General features: G+C 40.0%; 1 long non-coding RNA gene across 2 annotated transcripts in view; it reads right to left on the bottom strand.

Annotated features, from left to right (window-relative positions):
* Positions 1 to 18,626, bottom strand: part of LOC147909831 (uncharacterized) — a 371,480-nt gene that overhangs the window by 67,978 nt on the left and 284,876 nt on the right. The gene's annotated exons all lie outside the window — the stretch shown is intronic.

Consider the following 18,626-nt stretch of genomic DNA (forward strand, 5'->3'; position numbering starts at 1 on the left):
CAAGTTCTAAAATCTTTTTTTTACAATGACTACAAGCATCATCTAATAATGAATTTTCTACTAAATAGTCAATCCAAGAGCAATAAATTCATGGTGGAACCAATAGATAGCGTTTATTAGTTTAGCAGAAACGCCGCTATCTCGTACGGGGTTTTCTTCTAATTAATAATAATATGAAAATAATATAAAAATGTGCAATAAACTTTTCTAAAGTCTTTTAAATATTTTTTACATTATATAAAATCGAAACTTTCAAGAATATTATCTTGAGATACTTAAAAATATTCAAATGTAAATATTCAAATTATATTTGTATAAGTTCCATCCATTTCGAATGTATATAAAATAAATGTAAATATTGGCGCGATAGAGTACTCACCACGTTGGTTTTTACAGATGAAGCTTTCGCTTTTCGTAAGAATACGCGTAGCAATGAAACGTTTTATCGTTGTCCTTGGTTGTATAGTCTCTGTTGGTACCATTTATGTCGGAGTAGTTCAGCGGAGCCGGCTTGATCGAAAGAAACGAGATAAGTGGAGACGAGTGTTGCGTGTATACGCGTGTGCAGCCTATCTCTGCTCCCGCACGAGGGAGATTCTTCTTTTTCATCCCGCTTTCCCTCGAGGGAGAATATTTTCTCTCCTCACGAAGTCCTGCGAGCACCGGGCGGCAATCTGTCTTTTAGCGTGTGATAAATCAATCGTCCTTGCGGACGTGCGAGACATGATCAGCGACTCTCGCATGTTCACCACGCGCACGCATACATGAGCGTGGAAGATACAAGAGTACGGGCATAGATAAGCAAAGACGCGCGAAACAGCGGCGAAACCTACGAGCATCCTCGCGCGTGATCTAATAGGACAGGAAGGAACAATGGCATCCTATTGTCACAGATAGTTAGATGGTTACAGTCAATTTAACATCGATAACTTGCGTTAGTAGTTAAATCGAATCCTAGAACTAGAATTGTGATTCATAGATAATAGACTGCCTTTTCTATGTTCTTAGCTTCTATGTACTGTTAGAAAAAAATTGAACATATCAGTCATCTCTTTTCAACTCTATTAGTATCTCTTTTCAATTCGATACTTTAATTTAGAGAGAGAAAGAGAGAGAAAGAAATATGCTTCACGCTATTTCACTCTTTCTAAATCGGTGACAATCGGTGACTTCATAGAAATGAACAATTTATTCTTATTACGTCAAGAGATCTATTTTTTATTCCGATTGCACTCTTTTTCTCACTTCCGCCATGTATCAAACATATAATACATATACGTATATTTATTTCATTTTAAGTTTCAAAAGTTCAGCTATAAAAAATAGGCCTTATATGTCTTCACCAGAAGACGCGCCAGAAATAATCCCGTCTATGCGAAATGTGCCAACGCAAACTTGTCTCTATGACAAAAGGCTGTGTATAGCAAAAGAAAAGTAATAACACACATTAAGTAATAAGACATAAACAGTAAGTGAGTCGGTCAATCTTAGTAGAGACATAAGGCAATGACATATGAGTAGTAAAAAATTTAAAATGTTAATTTATTTTAAGCCATTAACACGAAAGTAGTTAACACGAAAATCGAAACTATAAATCAGTTTCGTGATGCTAATAGAAGAAGATGCGTTAATAGAAGAAATGCACGTTCTCACTTTATTACTATTTCTTCTAGATCGTGAAATTTACATTGTGAATGCATATCTTGTTGCATTATAGAGACATTATAAAATTGAAAGGACATTTGAAAGGACATAGGACGATGTATTAAACAAATTGGCAAATTATAATCGACTTGTCGGCGTGAAATTGACATAATAATTCGGACCGTACGGGGTTAAACTGTCCTGTTTTTACATCAGAACCAGATCAGTTAACGACTCTCAACGTTGCCGGCGCAGAAATAAAGCTGATTTATGTACTCGCGCGTATCTTGTACTTCGACGGGGAATCAATTACACCGTGAACGCGTGATATCCCGATGATCATTTCCCGTACATAAGCTTGCCGCGATATTACTGTGGTTTCGTGATGCACCTCGTTGTGGGGGCGTCCTTCAATTAATGATATCAATTAGCTGATTCGATATAAATCGGTTCTTTTTATAAACATTCGCCGCTTAATAGCAACAAGCTGTACACCTTGTAGTAATCGATGAATTATTACTACCGGATGTTCACGTTGATTACGGCAACGCTTCGGTGGTCGGCCAATCTTCCACGTCCGTCTAACAAAATTGTTGGTACCACGTGCTCTCCTCCGATATCATTTATCGACGAACAGCGACGACAGCAGTCTTGCGCAACCTGTTCGAGGTTCCACCTTCACGACCTCGAATGCATCCACTGGAGCACGAATTACTGTCAGCATTCAACACGCATGGTTGAGCGATTGTGGCCTCGTTGGCGAAACGCGAGCACGAGATTCATCGCTCGAGATTCGTTCGTAATTATGCAAAGATTAATTGGTGTATGAAATAAATAGGTATGATAAATAAGGTTATTAATGACTTAAAAATTGCTTATCATTTATATAGTTGATATTATTATTGAATTTATGTAGATTGTATAATTGTAAATTTTTATCGCTGTAAGAAAATCAGATACAATGAGACAACGCGACACAGTCCTCGATAGTTGCGCACGTAGTTTCGAAGTTGGAGGTGCAGGCGGTGATCAGGTTTACCGATATGCACCATTGCTCAGCTGCAAGGCTCATTACCTCCATAACACCCAGGATACATTCGTATTGCTGGGACCTTTTTAATAAGAACTCTTCGGTTGTGCAGACACGCGCGCGGGAAAGCAAATACACAAGACACGTTGATAGACGTTTTAATAGACCGCATTATTTCAATAATGACCGACCCATACATCTTGCGCTATGAAACGTACCTATTATGCATTCAGAAAGCATTCATTTAAGTGTAAGCTTAAGTGTTGCAGATCATTACGGTGCGATAGCTATACTGTTCTTATACTGTTTTCTCCGAATACCGTGTCACTACGTTATTGGCTGTAAACATCGATTAAAATAAACGATAAAAAATTTATTATTCGCAGTATAACGGTTGACAAAATTGAATGATCGACTCAATAACGCGATATGAAAGTACCAAGTTACAGTATCGCCGATCGATAGTTCGAATGTGCAAAGGACAAATCAATACTATCACAATAAGCCAGTACAACCCCAGTCGACGTCTCTTTCACCTTCTCCATGGCTTATACATGGAGAAGATTCATGAATATTCAGCGGACACGTTGTCCGCGAGACGCTCGCGGGTCCAGCGCGGCTGACGTATACCCTTGTTGATCATAAGTGGGTTTGTTTCGCTGATTGTTGTCGCGTCGTTAGGACCAGGGAGAGGGGGGGGGGGAGGGGCTCGTTGAATATGCATCGCTCTGGGGCCCAGCTTCGCTTGCATGTCCCGCGATATGGCGCTCGGCTTATAGGTTCTATAATTTGCACCGCGCTGATAAGCCGGAGATCTGTCTGCCCGTCGTGCCCAGCCACTCGATCGCGCGCGCATCCGGCACCTCGAAACGCTGCGTTCCGAGGTGTGTCGGCCATCGCTCATACGGCGCCGCGACTAATACATGAGAGTGTTCTAATGCGATTTCGACATTTTAAACTCGCATGTCTATTTAACTTTCATCCAATAAAACTCGAGTTATTTGGTTCCGGCTGATGTATGGAAAGAACGCTTTTGTTGAAAGATCTAAATGCTAGATATAGATTTGAAAATAATTTTGTTGAATCATCAAAAAATAGGACGTTTAAAATGATGGCTAAAATGTTAAAACTTTTTGCAACAATACTCATGCTTGAAGTTCCTATATAATTATTTTGATAGTACAATAAAATTATTTTCAGAACTGTATCTAGCTAAATTTTGAGATACTCCTACAAAGTTATTATTTCCCCTTTTTAATACTGTAAATTGATTCCTTCTGTTTATAATGATTTTTCATAGAAGCAAATATGCGTTTCGTATGGCACTGACTTTGAATCATAATATCGAACTCATATCAACATGTCAACATAGGCCTGTTCTTTTTGGCTGAACCTTTACACCAGTTCATCTGTCTTCCTTTTCCCTCCAGGAGGACTGGTGGAAAACTAGTGCAAAAGTTCAGCCAAAAAGAACAAGCTATTCAGTTGGAAGAGTGCAGGAATAAAGAATAGACCTGATGTAAACGATGCTCTTCTGTCTAATTCACTGCGTCATCTAAGTCTATCTTCATTTATTTAGATAATATCGAACTGAACGGTACATTCGCGATCGTGTAACGCAGTGTACGTTCTTCATACGCAAAAAAGGCATGCGTCAGATTGGATTCGTTATCTGTTCCGGCCTGCGGACTTTGCCGGTCGACGATGAAGATTGTAGATCGACTTTCCAATGCCAATTAATTACGCGTATGCGTCCATAGACGGATAGCCATCGTGTCAATTGGTCCATCTATATTTCCTCTCTCCCTCTGTCTATGTCTTGAGTACTTCGAGACTTCTCTCATTTCCTCGGAGTCCTTTTCTGCGCGTATACATGTCGTACGACATAATCGCAACCGGATAATCAAGAACCCGTTGGCGGATCGAATGGTACCTCCCTCGGATTCCCGCGGACTCGCAAGCAACGCCATTGATTTATAACGTGGAAGCCGCCATCGCACGTTTCTGCAATCGGGAGTCATTGATAACGTCACGGTATCGGTACCGTGATCACGTAAACCGGCGCCAAGACATTGCGCGCTAGCTCGAAACTCGGCGCCGATTACCGCGAAATCGTTCTTTCGCACAACTTCGTTCATCATTTTCCTCCCTCTGCGGAAGACTGCCGATTGTCGCAACCGGTAAAACTCGAGAAATCAGATGGCATCGGCAGCTACCGGTGGCGCCGAGATAGGAACCTGAAATGATCGCGCATAAATCTCGAACTAATCGAATTGGAATAAATTTCTATCGAGATTAATAATGTTCTTATACTTGAGAAAAATCATCAACAAGCGATTAGGGTCGAGAAATACATAAACATGGCACTGAACTTAAATGTTGCAAACCACATACGGATTTATCGTTTTTCCCTAAGTTAATTTTTTTTTTGTTTTGGATAGAAGTCACGAGATAAGATAAATCAAAATGACTTAACCGGTCAACTTGTTATTAAGAATCGGGTTGTAATATCGTTATCTGCTGCAATGTTGCACTAGCATCAGAAGTAATGTTTACAGCAGATATGCTTGTACACTAATAGCCAAGCACACGCGAGGCTATCATAGGAGATTATAAACAGAAAACTGTCCAAATGTCGTTTGTTATAATCTTGAGATATGAAAAACAAATTTGATTTGATCGCGCGGCTTGCTGCTTTAACATTTTGCACCTGCAGCTTTCTATACCGCATTAATCTTTAAAAATAATATTATTTTCGTTTGCTGCTTTTGGTACATTATTATGAACTATAAAATTCTTATAAATAATATAGACTAACACAAAAGGCCATTCATGGCAAAGCGTTACGTATCTTACAACAAGCCTTGTAGGAAATCGAAGTGCGTATATAGAGAATTACATATGTATATATAGATTACCGTCAAATCATTAAGGAAGATACTGTAGTAGTCATACAAATATTATTGTATTCATGTATCGTGGTAAATCGATACACTCGTTTATGGCGATCCGGGCATTACGCTCGCTCAACTGATCGCATCGTCGTAATAATCTTTTCAACCGACTATCTTTCGACCGCGAGAAAAAGCATTAATAGTAAAACGAGCCTGCGTATTAATAGGTGTACGCACACGCGATGTTCTCGCGTGGAAATGGAGCCACTGTGAGAAAAAGAGGCAGATGGCATCGGGAAGATGCCAGGTGCGGACTGACAGAGAGAGTATTACATTGGAAAAATTTACAAAAGTAATATAAATTAAAAAAGGGAAAAAAGAATATTTTATGCGGTATTTACATTTTTATTATGACACGTACATAACATTGTATTAACAATTTAACATATTTTACGTTCAATTGGATTTGCGTCTTTTCGATGCTTCTTGATAAGTCTCATGACCAATCCGCCCCTGGAAGAAATCGAGAAGGAAAGAACGCAGGTATATCTCGCGACGACCGCCCGGAGTATTGGAGCGGCGAAGGCGCGGCTGTGCGCATAAAACCGCAAATATAAGCAACCTGCTCGCAATAGGCGCGTCCTCGTTCACGCAGGCACGCACGCACGCGTGCATACGCGCGAATGAAATGAACGTGATCACATATTTAGCTCTGGGCATTCTTCTCATGCTTGTTCTCAGTTGCAAGAAACCTTTTGCGCGCTAGCGCCGTTAATAAGCTTTTTGGAAAGTTTCCTCGGCGTCAGACTTAAACGGAGGAGGATTGCCTGCTTGAGTTATTGCCAGTAGGTATTAACGGTGATTTCGGTTCGCAATACTGCTAATAATGTTCTAGCTCAGTGACAAAAATGTGAGATGAGTACCGTAAGATGAAATTAAATTGTATCCGGATATAACTTTGAAATAAAAATCGTTGATTAATGTCCTCGACTATGCTGAAATTTTTCTTTTTTGTAGAAAAAAATTTTCTTGCTGGTACAATTTGATTTTACTTATCAACTCGTTGGATCAAAGAAGTAGACAAGGATGCGGATTGTATATTCATCGACGACAAGTAACAAAGTGCAAAGGGGAAAAGGAAAATATGTAAAATGATCGACAGGAGTTGTGTCGGTCTTCCATCGTAATTACCTTCTCGGAACATACTACAAATCGATCGTGTCGAACGATTCGTGGGTCGGAGCGATCAGCAGGGACTCGTGCCCCGGATCACGAACGCGGAGGCGCGATGTATGATCGTCGGTCACGCCAGCCTATCACTCCGCAGCACTTAATTACCCCCCGGCCGATAGAAGCAGGGTGGTCCGCGATTTTCTCGCTGGGATGCCGATCACTCGGTCCGCCTGTTGATTACTCTGCGTGCGCGGCAAAAAGTACGCTTGATCGACACGCTCAGTGAACATCTCATTAAAGACAACTTTCATTTTCTATGATGCGAAAAAAATCGTTTGCATTAAATCAGAAACGTCCGTCAGATACCTGCTCTCCTCCTTTCTTTGTTAACTTTAAACTTCGCTGTCTCGTTTAGACTTTCTTTGTAAGTAATATACGCTACATTTAAAAATCTTTAGCTGATCGTACGAGATATGGTACATTACGAATTACCTATTATGTATAAATACATATATGTGTGTGTGTGCGTGTGTGTAATGAATGTTAACCAAGTATTTGATTGAGTGACTATTAATAAAGTAGTATAAAGGAGTGCTTAATATACTTGACAGGTGACACTTTTATCCGAATTGTAGAAGCGAAACTTCGTTCTTAGATAACAACAAACGTTGACACAATAGCTCTTTGTATCAGGTAAACCACAAAGTAGCATTTATGTAACCGTAGACATAAGTGAGTTAACGCCCTGATTGTGAGTACTTTAACCTATTTTTTGACATGGATTTATGGATTTACGCCCGTTAGGCGCCATCAGTTTTGTAACGAGACCAGACTTAGCGACGATCCTAATTGCATGCAGTTTGTGCACATTCTCCCACGTGCTCTGGATATTACCAGAAAATGAACTCTGATAACACATCGAGACGACGTGACATAGATCCTCGCGCGTAATCCTCTTGATTGCGAACACTCGTTTAAAAATAAAATTCTAAAAGTAGCAATTTTACGAAAACATACCATTTCTCTCGCGTATGTTTTAGAACCACGTTTGGATTCAGGATGTAAATACTAAACACGAATCATGAAATCATGATGTATCTGTTAGAGGACTATAACGGAATTCATGTTATATTAACTAGGTTATATTAACTAGGTGAAAGTAGAAACTTTTATTCATTGAATTTTCACAATCTTTCTATCTCTCAATAATTTACCTGAATGATATATCTTTACTATTCTCTCTTATTACTCGCATAAATTTTAGCAGCGTTATAAGCACTGAGATCCACATTCACGTAACTCTCGTATCGTAGAAGAGAAAGGACTAGAGCAAATACGATAATTTTTCTCATACGTAACGATGTCTTCAGCGATAACAGCAATTTATTTATTTTTAAAATATGACCGCGGAAATATCCGGGAATATAATAAATATCGGTGCGAGATCGTATTGTCATTTCGCTTTAGTCGTTTTCCAAATCGAGAAGGAGACACGACGAAGGGAAAAAGGGAAGAAGGCAATCCTGGATACGTCCGTGACTAATCTTTCACGGTGAGGATTCTCGAGAGTCCTAGTATCGTGAAGTTCTTGAATTATTGCCCTGTTATCTCGTGGCTGGTTGCACGTCGGGGGGGGGGGGGAGGGGAGGGAGGGATGGACGAGAGCCCCCACGAGATTCAGTTTCATGAAAGGCACCGACGCTCGTAGCTTCTCTGATGAACGGATCTAGGGGAGGTGGCGGGGCCCGAGGGGGACACGGTGCGCGCGTACCGTTTCTAGTTCTAATCTGTCGGCCATTTGTTAGACGGTTATGATGTTGGGCGAGGGGGATGGAAGGGCACCAAAGTGGGTGCGCTGGGTGGAAGGGATATATGATGCGAAGCACGTTGCCCGTGTCGCCGTTACTCCCGCGCTGAGGTCTCGAGACCACCCTGAAGCCGGCAGCACGCTCGGAAAGGATCCGGGGCAACCTGCGCAACCTGCGGCTGGATTCTCAAAAGGCCCCCGAGAACTCGTCTTTTTTTTCTATCGTTTTGCATGGAGGGCTCTTTGGGACTTTCAGATAGCGAGAGGAAAGGGTGTCTTATATGTGGCAGCTGAAATTGGTCCTGCTTGCGGACCATGATTTATGAATGTGAAGACACGAACAGAGATATTTGTACTTAACACTTTGACACATACATACATACATATGTGATGATCTTGTGGGATTTATATGCATCGTGCCTTCTTGGAATTAACGAGAAATTAATGAGGGTAGCACTGATTGTGTTAGCTTCAGAAAGTCACGGATCTTTTCTTCAGCAAATGTCTATTTTTATTTATCATTCATTTTTATGTTGTTACGTGTCCATATTTGCGGTGAAATCAGGCGTGGTTTCATAAATTACCGTTCGCATTATAGAGGCTTCATAACAACGTTGTGCACGCGTATGCGTTTGGATGGAAAAACATTTGTCAAGTCCGACAATAGCCTTACAAACGACTCGACGAGCCGACTAGTCTAGTAGATCTTGATGGCGATACAATAGTAGGCATCGTTCAATTCTGGGCGCGCCAGGAAATTCGATATTTCGCTCGCGGTTTGCCGAACGATGGCGATAAATGTTCGTCTAGCATCCGAGGAGTCTCAGCGCCCGTACGATCCCTATTCGTTTAGATTTTAACAAACGATACGTTCATCACTCCGTTTCTTTAATTCTGATAACATGCTCAGATACACGTCGTGCACAAAGGCAATGGTAATATATTTAAATTTGCATCACGAAGTCTCGCTCGCTTGCGTCACGCGCTTCATCTTCATTGCGCTTTTTGCGTAACGCGCGGGCCCCGCGCTCGTTAATACTCGTCGTCCAGTAGTGATGCGATGACATAAAACACAAATCTGAACGAAACTAATTGCCTGTACTTGTTCGACAAAGAGGAACTCGTCGAGTCCGCGCCAATAAACACGTCCAGCGTGCCTCCTGTTCCGATCCTCGTACCTTCCTTCTTCATTTCTTCGGCGTGCAGAATGGTTCATACGGGTCTGAAGAGGTAGGAGGCACACAGATTATTTATCCGCAAAGAGGTCTATTAATTTTGAGCCAATAATAACTCGGACTCCTCGTACTAATTAATATATGAGCGCCTCGACCGGTAAGAGCCGAGCAGGTTCGTCTCTCGGTCTAAGGACGCCGCACATGTATCATTCTTTCTCTTTCTCTCTCTAAATCTTTCTTTCTCTTTTCTCATCCGGCTATGTCGGGTTCGCGCATCCCTTTTCCTATCGGTAGAGCGATGATGGAGAACCGGCCCCGCCGACAAAGATGCCGCGACATGAGCCATGCGCTCGACTTACGTTTGCGATGCTCGGTCCAGGTTTCCCGATACTCTTGCCGGGGTCCAATGGAGAATGATTCCTGAGAATTTTATAAACGTGTCACCGCGATAAAAACGTCCTCGTCTTGGCACAAGTCGCTGCCAAAAAGCGTTATTACGGTACTTCGCCCAGGCGCAGTACGAAAATATGATGACAGTTCGGCGTTTCTTCGTCCGTTAATATCCGTCGATAGCCGATAAATGTTCGCCGTAGGTATATATTTTTTTCGTAATTCTTCCCTTTTCTCTTGGCGATTGAATATTAAAAGCCGAGTGTCAGAAATCAGTGACGCCCATACATTTCTTACGACCAGCTCCACGACGAGTCGCGTGTGTCTTGTACCAGAGATTCCGGTTATAACCGAGAAAATTAATTTGTAGGGCGCAGAAAATTGCGAGCTAATGGTTAACCGAGCTTAATCGAAATTTATCATCCTCCCGATACGCTTTATACCGGCGTGAAATAAAATTCTTTAGAGGTGGACCATGAGAAGCGAGGCAATTAATTTATTTGATTTATTTTTTTTACTTATTTTTACTTGTATTAATTATAGTATTAATTAAAATTACGCCAGGCAGTGAAGTCTAAATGCGATAATTATTGTACGTGAAGGTAATATAAATCATGGTTTTTGCTATTAAATTTTAGCGAAAAAAAAGTATAACAAAAAGTTTCAGTTTGATATTAATTTATAAATAATTACAAATTGTTATTACAATTATATTACTATATATGATAATTTTTAATTCATTTATTACTCTGCTCGAGCATCGCACTTCGAAAGCAAAGTTGTCGCGCAACGGAATCGTCATTATGCATACGAGAGTGCGCCGATTGCACTAGAATGACCGTTTATATATAAGCTCACGAAAGGACTCCGACCGGATCGGTGAGTCGATCGGTTCACTCGACGCTTCAACGCGTGACCTCGCGGGCAGTTATCGGGTTCCATGGAAGGTTCCTGAATATGTAAGAACCTTCTTGAGGCAGAGAAGGGAACTTCCTTCGTACGATGTCATGGCACGAGGACATAGAAGGACATAGAAGTTAGTTGGATCGTTTGCATAGTAAACAGATCGACACTACTGTTGATTGCAATATTTCAACTATTGAGTATCACGCTATTTAATTTTAAGTAGACAATCAAAATCAAGCTAGTTGGTTTTTTAAGGAAGTTATTTTTCTATAAAATCTAATCGGAAGTTATAGTTTTAGTTGTAATAATAAAAATGCTGTTGATGAAAGTTTATTTAGGTTTATTTTTAACTACTGTATGAACTAGAAGATAATTCATGAAATGTTTCCATAACATCGCATCAATAATGTTATTTTAAGGAGGCGTAATGCGTCGCTAATGGCGAAGCACGTGGTAGCGAAGATATATCGGTCGCGAAGAAAAAGAGAGAACAGGCAGCTTTGCACGTAGGAGTGCCTTTTGTCATGGACTCGTGGCACGAGCGTGCAGTCTCGAGAAGTTAGTTGGCCCGTTTGCACGGTGGATGCACCGAATGTATCTGTTCCCCGGGCATTATGTACGAGTCTCGAGGTCGCGGAGGTGCAGGACACGTGTGTGCCACCTCGAAACACGTACCGGCCGAACCCGCACGAACTTACGACCTACGATCGTAAGCACATCCAATACATCGCGACACGATACACTTTAGCATATACGAGGCCGATATGCTGGGCGTAGTCCTGACCATTGTCCCGTGACAGACGTTGGATTGTCCCTATTAATAAAGAAGGGGTAGGAGGGGGTCTATTCGGTATCCTCTCTTGATATCCTCGAGTGCCCTCGTTTCCTGACTTGCCCACGTACGGGGCACCTACCTACCTATACTCTCATTGCGCGATGACGATCGTCTCTCTTTATATAAACGCTTCCTCCGACCTCCTTCCTGCAAATAACCGTGCCGGATAGGCGCGGAGAGATACGGCGAGAACCTGAGATGGACGGGGAAAATAAACGACGGTCATGGATAATTTAGACCACGCCCGTAAAATTTACGGCAAATTTTTCGCAAAAAATTTTTCCCTACAATTTATATATCTTTTTAAAAAAAATATTTATCGAATTGCTGGAACAATTATTCCAAAAAAATTATTGTCTGCAGGATGACAAAGAAGTTTGACCACAAGTTTTGTATTTATTAAATCATTTAGTAACGCATGTTTGTGATGATAAATTCTGAAGAGAGAGAGAGAGAGAGAGAGAGAGAGAGAGAATATTAATTTTATTAAATATTAAAAATATCCTGCATTAAAAGATTTTTATCAGCTGATGAAAACGTGTTAATTCTATTGATTATTTAAAACTTAATTATGGAAAGAGATGAGTGATTATCATATATACATTCCTGAAGCTTCTTAAAGCTTATGTCAATACTAAAAGTGGCCATTCTGAATATTAATTATTTTTAATCAGATATAAACTCTAAGTTTTTTCCTAAATATACGTCACTAATGATTTGATAAATACAAAACTTCGTGTCCAAACTTTTTTGTCACTTTATATATAATATTATAGGTATGTAGCTATATATATGATTTCACATTTGTTTTGCAGAAATTATGGGAAATATTTGTAACTTCAAAGAATTTAACTATCCAACCTTCTTCATTGCTTCAAGTAATATGTTCTAACGTAAACTTCAATTTCCCTTGACCTCATAAATTGTACTTCAATCGAAGTTCGATATCTTGAGGGAAAAGACGTTTGTCTAAGTATTGAAACACGCCCGCCTAGTCCTGTACAATGGAAATTTTCAAATGAGAAACGCATCAGCGCTTATAAATTCAAATCAGCTTGTAAGTACAATGCTTCACAAATGTGCCGGGGTGTAACGCGTTATCAAAATGCGCAATGACAAAACACTTTGAATCAATGTATCCTTTTGTCTCTTGGGTTTCTTTCGGTCGGTGACCGAATTTTTGCTGGTGAGAAAATTTCATGCATCATAAATCGACGGAGACTTCCTGCATACATTATCGCAATCTATTCGCCACGTGTATGCCGTCAAACGGTCGCCCATTCTCGCGGGTGGGATCGATGTTACGTATCGAGCAAAAATTATGGCGACGAGAAGAAGGACGAGCGCGGTGTAGCACCCCTGTTTCTGTTTAGTATTCGCGATGATATCTGAATGTAGTCCGGAATGAGTTTAACGGGCTGTCACTCAGCATGGGTGCGGTTCTCGGAAGTACGATGATTTCGTTTTTATACGAGACGTTTGCGAACTTGGAAGTTTGTATATCAATAAGCAGATGTCTACGGGTCAAAGTTAGACAGGACTATTGCAAAATTCACTAGCTGTAGATTTTGACTGTGGCACAAATTTTTGTAATCAGTTTCTTAGTTTTATTATTAATTTCATACTATTTATTTTATACTTAACTTTCATAGAATAAATGTAAATGGATATAAGATTTGAAATTTTATATTTTTTAAATACTTACGAAATGTATGCACTTTAGATATCAAAGTAGCAATAATAATTCAATCAGTCCCTTGAATAACATTTTGTCATTTTTTATTTCTATATACGTGAAAATGTAAATCAATCCTGTAATTACTTAATCAATTTCTGTAATTACTTGGTTTCAAAATATAAACAATATCATTTCTGAGAGAGATGCAGCGTCAGTACATCGTTGTTACAGCTCGAGAAAATATCTCGTATAATAAAGCATTGTTACAAATTGGCTAATATTTTGTACTTCGTAATATATGAATTCACACAATATTACCTTTATATGTACATATATATATATATATATATATATATATATATACACACACATATATTATACTTTATAACAATTATAGATAAGAATAAAAAATATATCACCACTAAAATATCTCACGTTAGAAAAATTACACTTTTCTTTGAAATTTAATTACAATATATTAAGTACGAATGAATTTACAATCAAAAATGAAATATTGAGTTTCTAGAGAAGTGCATGCACAATTATCACTTTCATTCTATTTGCATCGCCAACGGAGTTCGCTTGAAGACGGAATCGCGCCTTGAATTTAATTGAAACGTCAGAGTCGCGGTAAGAACGATGGGGGCCAAGAAAGGAGAGGATCTAGAACCTGTCGGCTCTATTCGTTCCAGCGATTCGCATCGGCTTCATTCTCTCAAAGAAACTCTTTCGCTCGTTACTAAAGCCCCAGAAGAAGCACCTGCTTTTTGTGCGTTTCAATCGATCGCAGCTAATGTGCTGTTGAAATGCTCCTAGTCACTCTCTATTCTGTATTATGTCCCGCATTGTTTTTTTTCCGCGTATTGTGCAACAGCTGAAAGAGATAGCGATTTACGTGGCCAATTTGGCATTGACGTAACTAATTCAGCGTGTACTATATGGAAGACAGTCGGGGAGAGAGGACAAGTTTCCACGCAATATTCAATTTTCGAGGAAGCGATCTTTAGCAGCAATAACAGTAACGGCGATAGATGTACATCGATCGCCATACGTCCGCTGCCTATCCATGCTCGTATCTCGCAATTTCCATTTCGTTTTCGTGCCATTTCGCCTCGAGTATCCCGTATCCAATATTGTAAATGCGTCAGTCGGCGATATACTTATTCGACCGCACAGCCTCCACTGCCACCGCCGTATCTGCAATCGCGCGCAACCGCGGCCGCGGTGTTCTCCAGTCTCCACTGCCACGATGGAGCGAGCCAGATAAGCCCCGGACTCTTGCGGGGGTCAATCGTTAATTTCCACGGGATTCCACGTGCTGACAATACGAGGAACACAGGTGGACGGCAGATGAGAGATAGGCGGTGCTCGCCTGAGCTCACGACGCAAACGACACGACTCGAAACGAGAAACAAACGAGAGAACCCTTGACTATCGGCCGCTCGAAGAAAATAGAACGCTCTCCTCTGTTCGCCCAATCGTGTTCTTTATTTAACTTCTTTAGTCGTCATTATTTCTCGTAATTTGAGATGCTAATTTTCAACAGAATTGGCAAGATTAATCTACTGTATCAATCTACTGTTACAATATCGTCTATTATGGAGTCTATTATACGTCTATCGCAGTTCTCATTACACTGCCAGTACTGAAAAGCTATTCTTACTGAAAAAAATCACGTCACACAGTTACATGAAGAAATTGTGTAATTAAAACACATAAATCATGTAACGGATTGTTCCAAATCAATACGTGATTTTTCAAAAATTGCGTAATTTGAAAAATTACATGATAATATGTTCTTTTTTCTTCTATTTCTATCATTCAATTCTTTAAAATTTAACAACTATAAAATCATATGATGGATAAAATTATTTCTAATATCACGTGATTTTTCAAATTACTTCATTAAAAAAAAAATCACGTACTAATTTGGAACAATTCGTTACGTAATAAATTAAATGTTTAAATGTTTTAATTACATGATTTCATCATGTAACGTTGTGACATGATTTTTTTCAGTAGGAATAGTATAGACACATTAACTGGAGATATAAATTCAATCTTTTAATTTATTACTTTTACACTGTTAAAATTTTATCTCATTTAATATAATTATTTAATATATTTTGTCTGGTTTATCAACGACACAGCATCCTTACAATCAATATTATACAATATAATTTGAGGGCATCATAATTTCCGCGATTTCTAAACAGAACGAACACTATACTCTTCTATGCTTTTCATTGTCAACAGTTCACTCTTTTTCCATCTATCGTTTTAATCCGCCTGCACATCGTCCTTTTTTTGCCTCTTAGACGCCTCGGGACAATCGAGCGTGTTAACAGTGCAAGCAGATAATAATAACAGAACTCGACTCGGAACGAGCCGTTTGCGTCACGACGCCAGCCTCCAGGGGAAGAAGAAACGTCTTAACTACTTCGCCGCAAGAAGACGAGAAACGAATCGATGTAGCCACACGTGCTACCGTTCTCCACCATCGTTCTTCTCCGGCTCGTTCGTGCGACTTCTCTTTCTCATAGTCGTTTCTATCGTTGTCCCTGCCGACTGGTCGTTCGGAATACAGCGTCGCGTCCTGCGAACCGAAGGCGGGAAGGAGGAGTATCGAGTCCGGCTAGGTCGATCGTGGCATACGAGACAAGACGCCAGAGTCTCTCTCTACGAGTCGCAGACGAGATACTCGGTTCTCGGAATGAGCGGAAGAGTCGCTGCACCCGCCGTCGTCGCCGTCGCCGCCGTCGTTCGGAGCTCGGAGCCGTGAACTCTCGTACGTGCGCACGTACTCGGGGGACGATGCGCGCGTGTGCGCCGAGCTCGTGCTGCGCATCGTGCAGAACACGAGGAATAATTTGTGGACAGGGCACGACGACGATTGGAACATTTACTCCGCACGCTATGCCCGGTGTACCTTATACGATGGGATCTTCGTAGCCGCCGGCGTTCCGGCCGCCGCTCACTCGAGCATTACGATGCCTTACTTCAAACACGATCCTCCTCAGGAACGAGACGGGAGTGTTCTCTTCAGGAACGAATGACGGCTATTGTCATCAGCGATTGCGTGTGACATAAAATCGCAGGAATTATCCGGCCTTTCGTACGATACCGACCTTTACGATAATCTCGTAAATTAATAAAAGCTCTCTAATATGTTGCGTGATCTGCGAATTTTTTCAAATTAACTATTTATTACACGGAAAAAATGGTTTTGTTGAAATCTCTAAAAATTTAATTAGATATAGGTTTGAAAATAATTTTGTTAAACTATCAAAATAATTGTGTAGAATGTTGATCTTAAACTGATTGCTAAAATGTCAAAATTTTTAACAATACTGCTCTCATCAAGCTTGAATTTTTTTATATACTTATTTTGAGTCAACATAATTATTTTCAGATGTATATCTATCTAATCTTTAAATACTTCAGCAAAATCGTTTTTTTCGTGTAACTTATTTTTTATTGAGACATGTTTGAACGCTCCAGAACTATGGAAAGTGTATTCGTAGAATCATCATATAAGATAGAATTATAAACCATTTGCAACGAGAATGAAACGGGGCATGGAGAACGAAGAAGATGATCATCTTGCCTTTACAATTCGTACGTTGTTCATGCCGGACAACTATCAACAGCTGATAGCGATGATTTAATTTTTGCGATTTATCGTACGTTTCCACCAACGCAAAACAACCTGTCCCATTTGCGGATCGGTCGCCGGCCCACGGGGCAATAATTCCGATATCCCGATGTAATAAATATCCCACGAGACGCACTACGTCGCTCATGCAAAGTCCATTTTCGCTTCTCTTGTTCGTGTCCTGAACCTTCTCTCTTTCTTCTTTCTCACAGAAAAACGGACATATAATCTGATATCCTAGTATCAAGATTCTAGTATGCTCATTCTAGGTTTGTCTCCTCACGTCAAGTCTTAAAAAATATTACCGTTGTCGCTGACAGAATAATGGTAAGGCTCTCGTCAATGTTAATTATATATTTATTCTGCGAAAACATCTTTCTTCGCAAGGACAAATTTGTTCTATGTCCTTTCGTAAGAATCGTGGATTATTTTGTAACAAAAAGACGAAGTTAATATTCTTTATCTTAAGAGATTTCTCTTTACTTTGTACAATATTACTTAAACAATATTTTTGAAACAAATTGGAACTCTGGAAACTTCAGAATTCTTGAGGAAAGAGTCAGCGTCGATTAGATCAAAGCTCTGAAAATATCTAGGATGTTAACCTCGAACAAGTGAAAGTTAGTCTATAAAAGGATCACTTTCACCATAGTATAAAAATAAATGAAACGTGAATTCTGAATACCCTTAGATTTCTTAATATCACTCTAAATTTTTCGAAATGGAATCTCACTCTAAAGAATAAAAATTGAATCAATCTTGAAAAAAATAGTTCAATTTTTAATGTCCATTTGTACCGATACAGATTAACTTTTAATTTCAGTTCAACTTACTTCCTCTTCATCCTCTTCTAATTTTTAAAACTAGTTGAATCGTTGATTTAAAACTAAGTTGAAAAAGTAAGTTGAATCAAGATTAAAGTTAATCTACATTGATGAAAATGAACATAAAAGTGAGATTTTATTCTTCAGCGTGAAATTTACTTAAATATATACTCTCTAAAAGTTTTAAGGAGTATATATACGAAGCAAAAAATGTTGTGTCGGCTATACCGGCCTAGAAACAAATGTTACGCAAACGCGTGTCATACCTGCCGGAAGAAGCATCCGACATTTCGTAATGAGTCGGCGCGTATATTCCGTCACATGTGGTTTTTTTCTACGTGGCACGTGCTCGATGCCAGGGGGTCGTCCATAGGGGTGTGCCACTGGCGGTCAGGGGATAGATAGCCATCAGGAGTCATCTGGTTGAGACAAGCGAGGAGTATCATTAAAACGTTACATACGAGCCAGGCGGTGGAATGGGGCCTGATTCACTCATTGAATTAATTGGACATGCAAAGGTTTAACCGGACGGACCCTATACACGGTAAAGCGACGGATGGACGAACGACGTTGGGCTTTTGATCGTGTCGCTTTCGGCGCGCGAATACTCGTTAT

Source organism: Acromyrmex echinatior, chromosome 5 (genome assembly GCF_024713525.1).
Source record: "Acromyrmex echinatior isolate Ae372 chromosome 5, ASM2471352v2, whole genome shotgun sequence".
Taxonomy (NCBI): Eukaryota; Metazoa; Arthropoda; class Insecta; order Hymenoptera; family Formicidae; genus Acromyrmex; species Acromyrmex echinatior.